Source organism: Phoca vitulina, unplaced genomic scaffold, assembly GCF_004348235.1.
Source record: "Phoca vitulina isolate PV1807 unplaced genomic scaffold, GSC_HSeal_1.0 scaffold27, whole genome shotgun sequence".
NCBI classification, from domain to species: Eukaryota; Metazoa; Chordata; class Mammalia; order Carnivora; family Phocidae; genus Phoca; species Phoca vitulina.
In genome coordinates this window covers 6,131,606-6,142,567 of record NW_022589730.1, presented here as the reverse complement: position 1 = coordinate 6,142,567, position 10,962 = coordinate 6,131,606, and the positions used below count along the sequence as shown (strand labels likewise).

At 40.1% G+C, this 10,962-nt stretch overlaps 1 pseudogene; it reads right to left on the bottom strand.

The window, feature by feature from the left end:
- Window positions 1-9,482: 9,482 nt before the first annotated feature.
- LOC116643672 lies at window positions 9,483-10,445 on the bottom strand (annotated as a pseudogene).
- Window positions 10,446-10,962: the final 517 nt, after the last annotated feature.

The window sequence follows — 10,962 nt, the reverse complement described above, 5'->3', positions numbered from 1 at the left end:
AAATCAGAAACCAAGAGCAACCAGCTCGGCATGACTTATCCTCTGTAATTTTCAAAGACTTTATTTTTTAAAGCAATTTAAGGTTTATATATATATACACACACACATATGTACATGCTATATATATGATGTATATGTAAACATTTAATCAAATGCGTCATTGTTATTATTTTTAACAAGTTGTAATGTGTTAGATCAATTAAGATTAAGAAAAATAAGTCTTCTTTTGTCTTCATTTATTCCTTCTTCAGTGTCTTCATTTATGTAGATCCAAGTTTCTTACCTATATTAATTTCCTTCTCTCTAAAGAATCTCTTTTAAAACATTTATTGCAAAGCAGGTAACAAATTCCATCAATTTTTGTTTGTCTGATAAAGCTTTCATTTCTCCTAAAATTCTGAAGGATAATTTTACAGGGTACAGAATTTAGGCTAATTTTTTGAACAACATTTGTGAACATTTCAAGTATTTAACTCCACTCTCATCTTGCTTCTTGGTTTCTGAGAAAAACTTGGATATAATTTTTATCTTTGTCTCTTTATAAGTAAGGTATTTTTTCCCTTCTGGTTTCCTATGGGATTTTTTTCTTTGTCTTTGATTTTCTGTAATTTGAAATTTATATACTTAAGTGTAGTTTCTTTTTCTTTCTTTCTTTTTCTTTCTTTCTTTCTTTCTTTCTTTCTTTCTTTCTTTCTTTCTTTCTTCTTTCTTTCTTCTTTCTTTTTTTTGGCTTTAATCCTACTTGGTATTCTCTGAGCTTCCTGGATCTGTGGTATGCAGTCTGACAGTAATTTGGGGAAATTCTGTCATTATTGCTTCAAATATTTCTTCTGTTCTTTCTTCTCTTTTCTCTCCTTCTAGTATTCCTATATGTGTATGTTACGCCATTCATTGTCCCCACAGTCCTTGGATCTCCTGTTCTGTTTTATTTAGTCTTTGTTCTCTTTGCACTCCAGTTTTTGAGGATTGTACTGAGCTATCCTCAGGCTCAGAGATTCTTTCCTCAGCCAGGTCCAGTCTACTAATAAACCCTTCAAAGACGCTCTTCATTTCTGTTACAAAGTTTTTGATCTCTAGCACTTCTTTGTCATTGATTAGAATATCCAGTTCTCCGCTCACATTGTCCATCTGTTCTTGCATGCTGTCTATTGTATCCATTAGAGTCATTTGCATATTAATCATAGTTGTCTTAAATTCCCAGCCTGATAATTCCAACATCCCTGCCACATCTGGTTTCTTTGCTTGCTCTGTCTCTTCAAATTTTGCTTTTTGCCTTTTGGTATGCCTTGTAATTAAAAAAAAATTTTTTTAAATTTATTTGTTTTTTACAGAGAGAGAGAGAGCACAAGCAGGGGGAGTGGGAGAGGGAGAAGCAGGCTCCCCACTGAGCAAGGAGTCTGATGCGGGGCTCGATCCCAGGACGCTGGGATCATGACCTGAGCCAAAGGCAGATGCTTAACAACTGAGCCACCCAGGCGTCCTTGCCTTGTAATTTTTACTGATAGCTGGACATGATGTATTGGATACAAGGAACTGATATAAATAGGCCTTTGGTGATATAAAGGTGAGCTACAGAGTGAGGGGAAGTGTTCTATAGTCCTGGGATTAAGTCTCACTCTTCAAGTGAAGGGGTGTGTCTGGACCATGAACATCATAAGTGTTTCTCAGTCTTTCCTCCCCCCTCAAGTAGGACAGGATGGCTAGAGTAGGCTGGAATTGGGTATTTTTCTTCCCCAGGTCCATTAGGCTCTGATAATACCCAGCAGATTAGATGCTGGCTGACTAGTTTCCCCTGTGTTAAGGCACTGTTAAGAACAGAGTGCTCTGGTGGATTTCAAAATGGTCCCTTCTATTTACTGTGAGAATCTAGTCAAGATCCTGGAGGTAAATCTCAAAACATTATGGTGCGTCCCGATGACAGGTTCCCCTGGAGTTTTTAACTCTCAGAATTGTTCAAGCTAAGCCTGTTGCAATTCATCAATTATGGTTCCAGCTTTCCTATCCTAGCGCTGGTCCCTGGGGTAGTTCCCAGCGGTTCTATCATTCTATATTTTCACCAAAAATTTTACCAAAGTTGTGCCTTTAGCATCTAATTTGAAAACTATCTTTTTGAGAGAGTCATAGTAACTGATTCTTCCAATATATTGTACTTAGTTTTCATGGAAACAATGACCTCTTCTTGCTTTCAAAGTTAATAAGCTTATAAAATATTTAATTCAACTTACTAATAACAATAACAAAGTCAGATGACATAATCAGGTTTTGAACAGATATAGCTGAATCTTAGTAAGCATGTAACTGATCTGTTAGGTCCAGGAGTAGATACTACTCCCAAGGAGTCCTGTACCTGTCATGAGAAGTGTTGTCCTTGGGCATCAGTAAGCCCAGTACTTACAGACTGAAGAGAAAACCAGTAAGTAATTTAAATACACTATACTTAGGAAATATTCCATTATGCTATGGTCCACAGTCTCATTAAGTATAGACTTAATACTAACCTTAAAACTTTGACTTTAGCTTTTATGGTACAACAGTTAATCATTTTTACCATTTGCTCTTTAACATGAGAACTAATTCATCACAGTGGTGCAGTGTTCAGAGATGAGATCAGGTCCTCCTTAACGCGTGTGCACTTTGTAGGTATTATTTACAACACACATCCAGTCAATGAAAAAGGAAATCTATACTATCACACATGGAATTGGAAGTAAGGGCCGGCCAACTGATATTTCACCATTTTAATCATGGCATCTCAAATCCTACAGAAGAATCATGTACATTAGAATAAATTTATGGAAGCCAAATCACTTTGGAATCTCTTCATTCTTTAAAAATATGCTTTGAACAAATGAATGTTAGATTAACAGCCAATCCCCTTAAATAGTTATACACTTTAAAAAGGAGGGGAAAAAAAGAAAAAGAAAAAGAAAAAATCAAAAGCCACCAATGCTATTAAAACAAAAATGCATATTTCAGGGCTTTTTCACCATTTTCAGTTTTCCTATGAAACAGTTGCCAAGGGAACCTCGTGCTAAACAAAACTGCTGTCAAATGTCATCAGTAAAGTGAGCTAAAATCACCCATGGGATTCTTCTCTTGCAGGCTTTATTCATTACTTTCTAAATCTGTAAAGCTATCATTTCCAGGGTTTCTTTTGAGTACTGACATAAAAAGAAACAATCATAATTTGTAAGAGTGTCAGTGAAAAATACTCTCCCTCCTCCCAGAAAGTGCTGTTCTCAAAGTGAGAAAAGATTACAGTGTGCATCTCCTATCATTCCCTCAAGAACCAGGAAATATTAGTAGTTGCTTTCAAAACAAAACAAAACAAAAAACATTTTGAAACTAAGTTAACGTAACCCTTTCATAACTATGGGAAAGAACTACCTATTGATGTATAGGAAAGGGAAAGACCCAGGATATGAAATATTTTTTGTTCTCATTTCATTACTTGCTCCGTGGCCTGAATTGTTTCTGGGAGAAATGTTCAGTCCCCAGGAAAGTATTATGAACTGCCCCCCTAGTAAAGTCTCAGAGCTGTAAAGCATCCAACATGGCCCTAAAGAAAAGCTAGAGACAAAGAAAAAAAGGAAAAGTCAAGTAAGAGTGTGTCATGCACTGTCTTTGATCAATTGTTCTATAACTTCCAAATTGCACTTATAATTGGAGGAAGTATAAAAGCTGGCCGAGGCATCCAGAGGGCATTGTGAGGGCATAGGATTTGAAGGCAGATTCAAAGTGCAGGTTATCAGGTCCGTGTTTCCTATCTCACTTAGTCTAAATGTTTCTAAATATTACTTTATTTAGTACAGTTTTTTGTCCTAAATCTAGGAATAACAGTTTTTCTCATTTAGAATGATATGATGACTCTACACTAAAAATTAGTAAATATTTAATAACTAGTAGATGCTACTAATATTATTAACATCATTGCTAAAATTTATAATAGATAGAGGATGGGTTATTTAAAATATCTTTAAATTTTTGGGACGCCTGGGTGGCTCAGTTGGTTTAGCGTCTGCCTTTGGCTAAGGTCATGATCTCTCAGTCCTGGAATGGAGCACCACATCGAGCTCCCTGCTCAGCGGGGGGCCTGCTTCTCCCTCTCCCTCTGCTGCTCCCCCTGCTGTGCTCTCTCTCTCTCTCAAATAAATAAAATCTTAAAAAAAATAAAATTCTTTAATTTTTTAAGTTAAATACTTTGAAAAATGCTAAAATTGTTTAAGCGATAAAACTACCATTGTAACTTATGTGATTCAGCTATTCTGTAGCAAAGCACTTGAAGTTATAGTCAAGGCATATAAAAATGAGTGCTTTCTTGTAATGAGACCATATCTCTGCGGAAATGTGAATACAATGATACAGAACCAGTACATTAAAATATTCTTTGGATCATCTGTCTTTATTACTTACAATAAAAGAGTTTAGCGCAGAAAATCTTCAGATCATAGAAAATCATAGTGACACTAAAATTATTTTTCTGTCATCAGGATACCTCGTTAGTCCCAGCATCACCCAACCCTTCGGACAGGTCACTATTAGCTCAAATATTGAAGAGGAGTATCCATCAATGTGCACTGGGAGAGGGTTCCCAGTTTTTCTATATAATACTTGAAAATGGAGATTTTGATAAACTTTTCTGGTGGTTTGGATAGGATCTTTACAAAGTGAGAAAATTGCAAAAACAGAGGAATGAGGGAACTGGGAATTAAGAGATCATTTTTGTAGAAAGCAATCACAAGCTATGATGAGATCAAATAGAGCACCAGACATTCCAAGTGAGAGAACCAGGAGAAAGAGTCATAAGTGGTTATGTTAACTCTTGCTGTCACTGCTGGTAATCTAAATTCAAATCATATGCAGGATAAAACTAGAAATCAATGATTTCTTCTGAGAGGTTTGTGGATGGATATAGATGTGTAAAAGTAAAACACTTAGACTTCAATATGCCTCTATATTTTTTAATTTATTGTATAAAAAATCCAGCTTATTTACTTTCAAATATTAAGTTCCGGTATAAATTGAAAATACGGAAAACAAAGTCAAGCAAAACAATTGATATATTAGTGTGCTTTCCTCCAGTTTTAATTTCATTGATAAACAAAATTTTTAATCCTGTGATTTTAATACTAAAAACATCTATGAAGTTATCCTGCTAAGCATGACAATGATTTGCACTGTCTTCCTCACTCACTGATTTAACTGGAAGAAGTGGCTCCATTGTCATCAATGGGCCAGTGGGTCCATCTTCCTCTCTGTTCTCATCAGAATCGTGGTCTAATCTGAACAAACAATATTTTAGTACTTTCAGTGTGATTTTATGCATTTTCATATAGTTTAAAACATGAATATATTTGCATATCATAATATGTTGGCAGGTAAAAGTCATCATATTATTCAGTCTAGATCAAAGCTCTGTAAATGCTTCAAATAACTTTCCAGTTTTACTTTGAAATGCCTTCTTTCTCTTCACGGTATGTTAATTGGGAAACTATTTTCCCTCACAATTATTTTACTTATCACCAGATTCTTAAAATAAGTAAATAAATAAAGCTCAACATTGTTAATCAACAGGGAAATGCAAATCAAAGCCACAATGAGATATCACCTCATACCTGTTAGAATGGCTAAAATCAAGAAGATAAGAAACAACAGGTATTGGTGTGGATGTGAAGAAAAAGGACCCCTCCGGCACTGTTAGTGGAAATGTAAATTGGTGCAGCCACAGTGGAAAACAGTATGGATGTTCCTCAAAAAGTTAAAAATAGAAATACCATATGATCCAATAATTCTACTATTAGGCATTTACCCAGGGAAAATGAAAACACTAACTCAAAAAGATATATGCACCCCTATGTTTATTGCAACATTATTTACAATAGCCAAGACGTGGAAGCAACCCAAGTGTCCATCAGTAGACAAATGGATAAGGAAGAAGAGGCATATATTTTATGGAATATTATACAACTATAAGAAAAAGGATGAGACCATACCATTTGAGAAAACATGGATGGACCTAGAGGGTATTACACTAAGTGAAATATGTCAAAACTGAGAAAGACAGATACCATATGATTCCTCTCATAAATGGAATCTAAAAAAATTATAAACAAAAAGTAGAATCAGAACTATAAATACAGAGAACAAACTTAGAGTTGCCAGAGGGGAGGTGGGTGGGAGGTTAAGCAAAATGGGTGAAAAGGAGAGGGAGATACAGATCTCCAGTTATGGAATAAGTAAGTCGTGAGAATAAAAAGCAGAGAATAAGGAATAAAGTCAGTGGTATTGTGAGAGCAATGTAACGGGACAGATGGTAGCTACACTTCTGAACAAAGCATCATGTATAAACTTGTCAAATGACTAACTTGTACACCTGAAACTAATGTAATACTGTGTGTCTACTCAAATTAAAAAAAAAATGCTTGTGTAACAGTAATAATGTAAAAAAATAGAAATCGTTAGGTATTTCAGTTCAAATTGAGATTTTTTAATGATATGAATCAACATTATAGACAAAATTAATGAAGATTTCAGACTTCTGATAAATTTTATTTGTAATAATCATTACCACACTTGCTAGTCTATAAAAAGAGCTGTCAGTTATAGTTCCACAATGAACTTGTGACTTATGAAACATTTTTAAAAAGAGGAAAGATATAAATGTGCAACCCAGGAAAAAATTCAATTAATTTATTCTTTCTTTTATAAAAAAAAGCTTTTCCCCCAAACTATGGCATTTGTACATTAGAAAGTAGTGCAGGGGCGCTTGGGTGGCTCAGTCATTAAGCGTCTGCCTTTGGCTCAGGTCATGATCCCGGAGTCCTGGGATCGAGCGCCACATCGGGCTCCCTGCTCTGTGGGAAGCCTGCTTCTTCCTCTCCTACTCCCCCTGCTTGTGTTCCTTCTCTTTCTGTGTCTTTCTCTGCCAAATAAATAGATAAAGTCTTTAAAAAAAAGTACTGCAAAAATAGATGAAAAAATAAATATAATAAAAACATTGGTCTCATAAATCATGCATAATCTTAGTTAAATTCAGTTAAATATAAGTGATTTTAGCAAATGTAAGGGAGTTTTAAAAATGTTTATTTAAATATTAGTTTACTTATGTGTTCTGGTAAGCGCTGTGAATTGTGCAGGACTGTTGAATCTCAGATCTGTACCTCTGAAACAAATAATGCAATATATGTTAAGAAAGAAAAAAAGAAGAAGAATGTAGCAGGAGGGGAAGAATGAAGGGGGGGAAATCGGAGGGGGAGAAGAACCATGAGAGACGATGGACTCTGAAAAACAAACTGAGGGTTCTAGAGGGGAGGGGGGTGGGAGGATGGGTTAGCCTGGTGATGGGTATTGAGGAGGGCACGTTCTGCATGGAGCACTGGGTGTTATGCACAGACAATGAATCATGGAACACTATATCTAAAACTAATGATGTAATGTACGGGGATTAACATAACAATAAAAAAAAATTAAAAAAAAAAAAAATATTAGTTTACTAAATATTCTTATGAAAAACAGCTTTAATATTTATGTAGCACTCCCATGATCAAAAGCATGTTTAAGATACTGTCTTATTATTCACATTCCATCTGTTTCCCAGGCCTGGAGCTCCTAAGTCACCTAGGCGGTAGGAGAACAAGGTCTAATTCAGACCTGTGGGATTCTTCTGCCTATTAACTGTAAAGTGTGGGAAAATGACTTTTCTGGGCCTTACCTCTTTTTAATGAATTGGTGATAATAAAATCTAGATCTTAGATTTGTTCTGGGTATTAAATTAGTTAATATTGTAAAGCTAGTAGACCTGTGATTGACAAGTAGTAAACATTTATTTTAAAACGCTGTAATGGAGTTTTTTAGCTAAAAGTTAGGACAAGTCCGAGATTACTTATTGAAAAGAAATGACTAAAGACATTTATCAAAGTACATCGTAGGTGAAAAAGCATCCAGAGTATGTATCCTACTTTGCACTCCTACCAGCAGCAAACAAAATGTTGCCTGTTCCTCAACATTCTATTGGAATTTCATTTCCTTTCTAATAAGGAAAATCTTTTAAATCCCCTGTATTGATTTGATAAAAACGTTCAACAATTTTTACATACGCTTATTAGAATCTGCATCCTTTTTCTTGTCATTCCTACAGCTTTTCTCTTGAAGTCCACGATGTCTTGTAGGCGACTGTGAAGTTGCCTCTACCCACCTATCTATCCAATTTTCAAAAGCTATGAACGCCTTCCCTGCTATTGTGTTGGAACTCCTCTTGCCTAAATTTTTTAGCTTCTCTTTCAAAATGTATGATGTATAGAAATACTTAATTATAGAGAATTGATGTTATTGCTTTAGGTCGTCCTGCCTTTGTTATTGTGAATCATGATTATTAAATATACTCCAACCAAAACTTACATACATATCCATGTGCATCCATTTCTGATAAATGTTGGTTTGACTCCTCTTTATTTTAAATTTGTTTAAGATTTTTTTATTTATTCATTTGACAGAGAATGAGAGAGCACAAGCAGGGGGAGCAGCAGAAGGAGAGGGAGAAGCAGGTACCCGCTGAGCACGAGCCCCATGCAGAACTCGATCCCGGGACCCTCGGATCATGATCTGAGCTGAAGGCAGATGCTTAACCAACTGAACCACCCAGGCGCCCCTTTTTAAAATTTTGTATAGGATTTGTCGTGTTGAATATTTTGAAAAGAGTAATTTATTCTTTTTTTTTTTTTTTTGGTTCTTGAGCTCGATATATTTCTTTTTCTCATTAAAGGTTCAAAAAGAAAAGCGGTTTCTCTTCGCTGCAAATATACATTAAAATAGAGTCTCTGTACAGCCAAAGGCTCTGGGCCCTGGCTTGCCCTGTGTCCCTGCACCTCCCTGGCCAAACCCAAAAATAAATATAGTGTGATTGCTCTGCGGGGCATAGAGGTAGTGCTCTCCCTACCCCCTGAGGAGGCTGGGTGGGAGCTGACAGGGGGCCCTGGCCACCCCAGGGTCCAGGGGCTGGAGCCTGCTTGGAGTTATTGCTTCAAGGGGGGGGGCAGTAAAGCCCAATGCAAATGATGAAGAGGAGCGAAGGGGGCAGGGGCCTTTGCTCTCCAAATCTCCCTCTGCTCTGGAGAGGGTGTTGGATTAAGCAGCAGCCAAAGCATCACCCACTGGGAGACTGTGGCCTCCACTCCCTTCCCTCCCTGAGGTCAGGCTTCTGCCCCCCCCACCACATCCCCTGCAGCCCCCTATGGCTTCCACAAGGCCCCTACACTCTGGGGGCACGTTATGGCTTGCAAGGGGCAGCACTGTGCCCAGAGGCTGGGCACACACATTCCCAGCTTCTAAGACCCCGTGGGAGCGGGGAGGGGAGGGCGTAGGGCCTGCTCCCAGGGGCTGATAGTATTGCCCTGGCACTGCCCAGACCCCAGCTCTGCCCCCTTGGGGCTGACACCGTACTGGGCGGGTCCTGCCAGCACCCCCACCCATGCCCACCCCTTGCCTCAGTCCATCATGGCCTCGAGCATCTCCAAGAGCAGCCTGTGCCCTCCAGCTTCCCGCCATAGAAATGGGCCAGCATCTTGCCCGCTGTCTGGCGAAGGAGCGGAAGTGTGAGCAGCAGCTGCCCGCCCGCCGCCGCTCAGCACCCCTCAGGGGCCCGCCCGGCCTGCTTCAGGCCTCGGGTAGAGCTTCTGGCAGCCGCTCCACAGCCTCGGCATCCTCAAGGTGCACAGTCTGACCTGGCCAGGGCAGGGCCTTCAGCAGGACGTACTCCTCACGCTCCAGCCTCAGGGCCCACAGTCCCTCACCAGCTGCTGCAATGCAGCCCCTAGCTCCCCCAAGCTGGCGGCGCGCGCCCCCTCTTCATCCAGGACCAGGTCCTCGGCGAAGGCCAGCTCCTCCTGCGGTGGCAGTGAGCGCTGGGCCACACCCAACACCGAGACCTCCATCCACACGCTCTGCGGGACTGACAGCTGGTCAGACAGTGACAGTGACGACAAGCCTGGGATGCTCTTGGCCCAGCTGATGGTGACCGCAATCTCTCGGTCGGCACTTGGTGAAACGACAGGCCTGGCAGGCCTTGCGTCTCCGCTTGGGGATCTCGCACTCGTTGGAGGCCGGACAGCTGTACTCGATGCTCCCCTGGGTGGTCCTCTTGAAGCAAGCTTTGCAGGCCTCCCAGGACGCCACACCATAGTGGTAGCCGAGGCCACATCCCCACAGGCCAGGCAGAGGCTTTTGGGTGGGGAGCTGAGCACCAGCTTCCCACCACCCTGCTGGCCAGGCCCAGCCCCCTCCCCATCCTCCTCTCCCTTGTGGCCTGGGAGGCAGCGGGTGGAAGCTGGCCCAGGGGCCAGGGCCATGGGGGGCTCGGTCTCGGTCTCCAAGGAACCCTTTGGGCTGTCAGGGCTGGCTGGCTCTGCCTTGATGTAGAGAGGCTCAATGCCCACCACCTGGCTGGACATGGCGCTGGTCACCTGGGGCTCCCGCAGGGCAGGCGGGCAGGCATGGGGGCCGAGGGGGCAGGCATGGGGGCCGAGCGGCCTGGAGCGCTGGGGTGAGCCTGGGGCCGGGAACGGCCCTCCTCCACCGCCTCCTTGGGCCGCACTGCCCGGCCGGGCTTGTAGGACACAAAAGGTAAAAGGAGTAATTTATTCTTACACAATCTTTAATGAGGGACTAGCCAGTTGTACAGTCACTTTCTATATAATAAACCATGGAGAACTATATTAAAATAATCACATAAGGAGGCCAAATAGAATTATTCTGTAACAATGCTGAATTATTAGAAAACGTATGGATATAACTATATAAATATATTAACTGTTTAAAATACATATTCACATACTATTTTGAAATGTGTTTTCTTCTTGATAGATAGTAAAATGTAAGAAACTATTGCAATCATCCAGGCAAAATATGATACAGGCCTCAATTAGAACAGCTTTAGCAATAGAAATGGAGGCACCAGAATCCTGACTG